Raw genomic sequence first — 6000 nt, forward strand, 5'->3', positions numbered from 1 at the left:
CTATTCAACAAACATATTATATTGGAAATTCAAATTACGACAGAAATTCGTTTTGCAAATCAAAAGAACAAATGAAACAACCTGCCACTGACTCAGCAACTTTCTTTTTTATTTTATAACCTGTACTTAAGGTGCAAGCATATGACTGAAACCTAGCTTTCAATTTTTTTCTTTTTTTTAACCAGGAAGCCTCCAGAACCAGAATAGGCTCTGAGAGATTCCCCTAGCTTTCAAACTGAGCAGCAAAGCCAATGCAAAATCAGTATTTGTTTTGGCAGGAAACTGCAATGAAAATATGAGATGTTTTGGTCTTAACTGGCAGATACACAAAGAGCAAAGAAAGGTGCCTTATTGAGTTATTATTTATAATGTAAAATCCTTTGTGTATAGCTACAAATTCGCTTTCATTGCAGATACTTAGTATGTTTCTTTATAGAAAGCACCTCAACCAAATAATCTCCCAAATTTGGCACCAGGAACTGTTACAGCCTACACATCACTACAGTTCCTTGTAATTTAAAACATCTGCGTTTTAAGAATAGTCTCCACGGCCGGGCGCGGTGGCTCAAGCCTGTAATCCCAGCACTTTGGGAGGCCGAGACGGGCGGATCACGAGGTCAGGAGATCGAGACCATCCTGGCTAACACGGTGAAACCCCGTCTCTACTAAAAAAAAATACAAAAAACTAGCCGGGCGCGGTGGCGGGCGCCTGTAGTCCCAACTACTCGGGAGGCTGAGGCAGGAGAATGGCGTGAACCCGGGAGGCGGAGCTTGCAGTGAGCTGAGATCCGGCCACTGCACTCCAGCCTGGGCGGCAGAGCGAGACTCCGTCTCAAAAAAAAAAAAAAAAAAAAAAAAAGAATAGTCTCCACACTCCAACTATGTTGCCAATTTCCTCAGCTAAAAGCTTAAATTTACACTACAAAATACTGTATTTACTCTCGACAATAGAATGCACTCATTTACAAAGCATACAGGAGTAAATTACTCCAATATGCAACTTCAAAATGTCTCCAATATACAAGGACAACATTTCTAACATTATAGCTTTCCTATTATCCAAATCAGTAAGTCTACATAGTAGTACTGTACACTGAACGAGGTACTACTGGCCAAAGTCAAGTCGCATATGATCAGTTCACTAAAACAGGTCATACGAAAGATCAGACCCCTAATCTCAATAAACTATTTTGCAAAATGGTCAACGGAGATACTAAAACGGAGGAAAGTGTGGATTGAGCGGCAGAAAACCCTTTGCCATTACTGGAGGAAAAAAAAAAAGTCAAAGCAAGCCTATAAGAGAGGCAGATCATGTTCATGAATACAAATCTAAGTTCACTGCCGACTTTCCAGTCTCATAGCAAGAAGGTAGATACCAACTCTTTAACAGTAATACAAAGGACAGGACAAAATATAGTTTCTTTTTTTCGTGTTATATCCAAGAATAAGGATAAAGGATACCTTTAATGTTCAGAGATGAAAATTTCCTTTTGCAACTAATACTGCTCTTATCGCGTGTACACAGAAAAATCATACAATGCTCTGCATTTCTGATAGAGTAATACACACGATCACATCAAATCAAGTATTTATCCAGAACTCAGTGCCTTAGCACTAACGTTCTCCCCTCTCATTACACCCAGACCGGAAGGGAAAACCTATTCCTACGTAAATTAGGGCCTGGGAAGAATGCCTCAACACGGGTTTGCACACAATTAAGCAGGCTCAGTGGGTGAATTTCTCAGGTTACAACGCTTGACAGTATCTCCGAGGCACAGAGACAGCTGAGGGTTCACTACTGGAAATGACACTTTCCCTCACATTTGCACAATAACTGCGGTAACTACCCTAAATTTTCCAGTGTGACAAACATACATAAGGGGAGAAGGGGGTACTATTTAAAAACTGGGTCATTCCTTTTTAGTGCAGATACAAGGCGGTCTTCGAGAGGGAAAAGGTCTATCAAGCAGAAAAGGGGAGGAAAAACAAAAACAAAAAAAAAGACAGCATTCTTAAAACAGAAAAAGTTACACCTCTTTACAGGAGTCAGCCCTAGGACTTCATTCCTTGGTTTTGTGTTTAGTCACTCCAGAGTTAAAAGGACCCTGCCTTCCTAAAAAGTCATCCCCGACAAAGAAGCCCTGAGGATCGGCGTAAGACAGAGGAGGAAACGTCCTCAATTCACCAGCGACACCTGCCCAGGTCCCCCTCCTCCCCGTTGTCCCCGACATTTCTCAGTCCCCCGACCCCCTTCGAGACGGCCCGCCACCCCGGGCTGTAGCTCTACGTGCTCTCGGCCTCGACCCCCTCTGGGAACCCCCGATCCTGCTCCCTCCGCACCCCTGCCCCCACCCAGGCGGCCGTCGCCCCAGCGGTCCCCCGGGCCCAGACTCCTCGCGCTTGTAAGCAAACGATTCTCAGGGGCCCGGGCGGCGGCGCGGGGAGGCTCTTCAGGGGCAGCCTTTCCCCGACCACATCCCGCAGGCTCCGGGGACTCCCCGCCCCCGGAAACCGCGGAGAAACTAGGCCAGGAACGCCAGCCGCGGCCACTCTCCGCCTCCTCGGCGACCCCCCGCGGGCCGGCCACTTGGAATTCTGCCTTCTGGGCTCTACCTGTCCGGCGCCCTCCCAGCCTTGGAGCGCAGGCCCCGCGAGGGCACAGTTCAGGCTTCCTCCGCCAAAGGCCCCGCGCCGCAGCCTCACCTGCTGCCTGGTCCTCTGTCAGCGCCACCGCGACACGGTTTCTTCCTGGGGCATGAAAGCACCGGCTCCGCGGCCTGGGCGCGCTCGGCAGGGCAGGGCGGGGTACTAGCTCCAGCGGCCGCCACCGCCTCAGTCCGCTCTGCGCCTGCGCCGCCTCGCGGGCAGGGTCTCGGAGGGGCGCCGCCTACAGCCAGGAGCAATGGCCGGAGCGCGGGGCCGCGCGGGTGCCTCCGCGCTGTGAGCCGTCTAACAGTGCGGGCGGCGGGTCGCCTAGGAACTGCCCGCGGCGCCTCCGTCCCAAGACTTGACCGCCATGTTTCTGTTCCCTTTTTCTCCCCCGCCTTCCGCCCCTTTCCACAGAACAGCACTTTCCTTTCCCCCTCCCTCTCCCTTTCCTCCTGCGGGGGCGGGTGGAAAAGGGCGGTGGGGGGGGAGAAGGCGTGGAGAGGAGGGGGCGGGGCGGCGCTCAGGCCCCGCCCCCGGGGGCCGAGGCCCCACGGCCACCGCTCCCCTCCCCCGACCCCTGCGCGACCCCCGCTGGGCGCGGGGTCTGAGTCCTGTGGGCCTCCGAGTCCCTCCTCCGCGTTCGCGCGGCCAAGCCTGCACAAACAGAGCTGGGGAGAAAGCGCTCTGGAGGTCGCCCCTTCCTGCGGGGCTCAGCCTCGGCGTGTAATATGGGTTTATTGCCTTGGCCTCAGGCAGGTGGCGGCTTCTTCTCTCCCGAGTTTTCAAAGACAGGGAAAGTGATGTCGAGTGGCTGAAGGTTACTGAGGACAGTGCCGGGAGATACGTGAAGATTCCTTCCCTGGGTGGGAGCTGGAATTCCCACGCATAAGTAGGGGGCTCTGGGACCCCTGAGAGACCCGCGCGCTGGCGCTTCCCGAAACCCCTTGGCTCCAGCGCACCATGTGAGTCCCTGGCCGCACTCGGTGTCGCTACTTCGGCCCAGATTTGGGGATGGGAATTCCTAATGGAGTAATCGCTTATTTACATAGTCAGTACCCTCACGCCTCCTGAGAGTAGCCTCATTATTGACACAGACGCCTGCAGAGTCGTTTCGCTATAATGCAAATTTTGCAAGATATTTTTGAACAACGTTTTTGAGTTATAGTAAATGAAAAAGAATAATCAGTAGTTATTTAGGAAGAAGGAAATGGTTTGAAGTAGAACTTTTTTACCTCTGGGGGGGAAAAAAAGGCGAATGACTTCAGATTGCATGGCAGGTCAAAATCAGAACTGGTAAGATTTCTGCACATCTGATAAGTATCCACGTACATAATGATTATTTTCCTGAGAATTACACTCTCCTTATTTCATCTGTATTTTTGCATAAAAATGTGAAATTAGACCTAGGTCATAAATGTACTGCTGTCCATTTATTTCTGAAGTTTATTGCATATCATGAATAATTTGAGTTTTATATTCAATAGCAGAAACTATTTTTCTAACCACATATGCAGTCAGAATTGATTTCAGAAGAAGTGCGCAGCAATAAAAATAAGGCTTATTTAATAACAGTTTGGAGCCAATTTGGGCCCCCTGGAAACTTGACAATCCAGCTTGTGGGCCGGATGCGGTGGCTCACGCCTGTAATCTCAGCACTTTGGGAGGCTGAGGCGGGCGGATCCCCTGACGTCAAGAGTTCGAGACCAGCCGGACCAAGATTGAGAAACCCCGTCTCTACTAAAAATACACTGGGCGTGGTGGTGCATGGCTGTAATCCCAGCTACTTGGGAGGCCAAGGCAGGAGAATGGCTTGAACCCAGGAGGCGGAGGTTGCAGTGAGCGGAGATCGCACCATTGCACTCCAGGTTGGGCAGTAAGAGCAAAACTCTGCCTCAAAAAAAAAAAAGAAAGTTTAGTTTGTGTACTTCTATTCCTTCCTTCCCAAAGTCTAAATTAATTAAGTTTTGTTTTTTTTTTTTTTTTTTTTTTTGTTCTTTGGTTTGAGACGGAGTCTGGCTCTGTCGCCCAGGCTGGAGTGCAGTGGCCGGATCTCAGCTCACTGCAAGCTCCGCCTCCCGGGTTCACGCCATTCTCCGGCCTCAGCCTCCCGAGTAGCTGGGACTACAGGCGCCCGCCACCTCGCCCGGCTAGTTTTTTGTATTTCTTAATAGAGACGGGGTTTCACCCTGTTAGCCAGGATGGTCTCGATCTCCTGACCTCGTGATCCGCCCGTCTCGGCCTCCCAAAGTGCTGGGATTACAGGCTTGAGCCACCGCGCCCGGCCTAATTAACAGTTTTAAAGCAATATTAAACAAGATTTCTTTTTTTATTTACATATATAGTTTTTAATTTTTCCTCATCTCAACTAGAAAAGGAAAGATAAGATTTCTTCAGCCCCCCACCCCTTTTTTTGGACCCAGGGTCTCCCTCTGTCACCCAGGCTGGAGTGCAGCGGCACAAACAGGGTTCACTGCAGCCTTGACTTCCAGGGCTCAAGCAGTCCTCCCACCTCAGCCTCCCAAGTAGCTGAGACTGTAGGTACGTGCCAACCACCCACCCACACCCCACTAATTTTTTGGGGGGGTAGGGAACATATAAAGTCTCACTATATTGCCCAGGCTAGTCTTGAACACCTGAGCTCAAGTAGTCCTCTCATCTCAGCCTCCCAAAACTCTGGGGATTACAGACATGAGGCACTGCGCCCAACCAAGACAAGATTTCTTAATGGGTACATTTATTTCATTAACACTCAGGGATTCAGAGGTTTTTGTTTTTGTTTGTTTGTTTCTCTCTTTTTTTATGGCACCCACGGAAATGAAAAATGGATGAAGCCAGTATCTCTCTTCCACCTGACTTGATTTTTGTCACTTTGCAATGGAAGGCTTAGGATTTTCTTTAATTTTTCTCACTATCTTAATCGTCCTATAGATTTACCATAGATTTTTCACTGCCATTTTCTGCCAAAAATGTCATAGAATGAACTTGAATGTTTTGGGACTAATTTTTCATCTGAGTTAACTGTTCTTAGATCTGAAAGTTCTTGATGTGGCAACCTTCTCAATTGCATGCTTAGGGGCCCAGAACTGAAATAAGTTCATTTTAAATTTTGTTTTTTATATATGTATATATATACATGTATGTATGTGTGTATATGTGTGTGTGTGTGTGTATATATATATATATATATATATTTTTTTTTTTTTTTCTTGAGACAGAGTCTTGCTCTGTTGCCCAAGCTGGAGTGCAATGGCGTCATTTTGGCTCACTGCAAACTCCACCTCCCAGGCTCAAGCAATTCTCCTGCCTCAGCCTTCCAAGTAGCTGGGACTACAGGCGTGCGCCACCACGCCT

The 6000-nt window shown here is 48.9% G+C and overlaps 1 protein-coding gene across 2 annotated transcripts in view; it reads right to left on the reverse strand.

Moving 5' to 3' along the window:
* DENND4C (DENN domain containing 4C) overlaps positions 1-3047 on the reverse strand; it is a 150240-nt gene extending 147193 nt beyond the window's left edge. The window contains exon 1 of one of the 2 annotated variants that reach the window (XM_025360032.1): positions 2704-3047. The gene's annotated coding sequence lies outside the window, so the exon portion shown is untranslated. The remainder of the gene's footprint in view (positions 1-2703) is intronic. The other variant, XM_025360033.1, reaches the window with a different exon arrangement.
* Between the last annotated feature and the right edge of the window lie 2953 nt (positions 3048-6000).

This window comes from Theropithecus gelada, chromosome 15 (assembly GCF_003255815.1).
Source record: "Theropithecus gelada isolate Dixy chromosome 15, Tgel_1.0, whole genome shotgun sequence".
Classification (NCBI taxonomy): domain Eukaryota; kingdom Metazoa; phylum Chordata; class Mammalia; order Primates; family Cercopithecidae; genus Theropithecus; species Theropithecus gelada.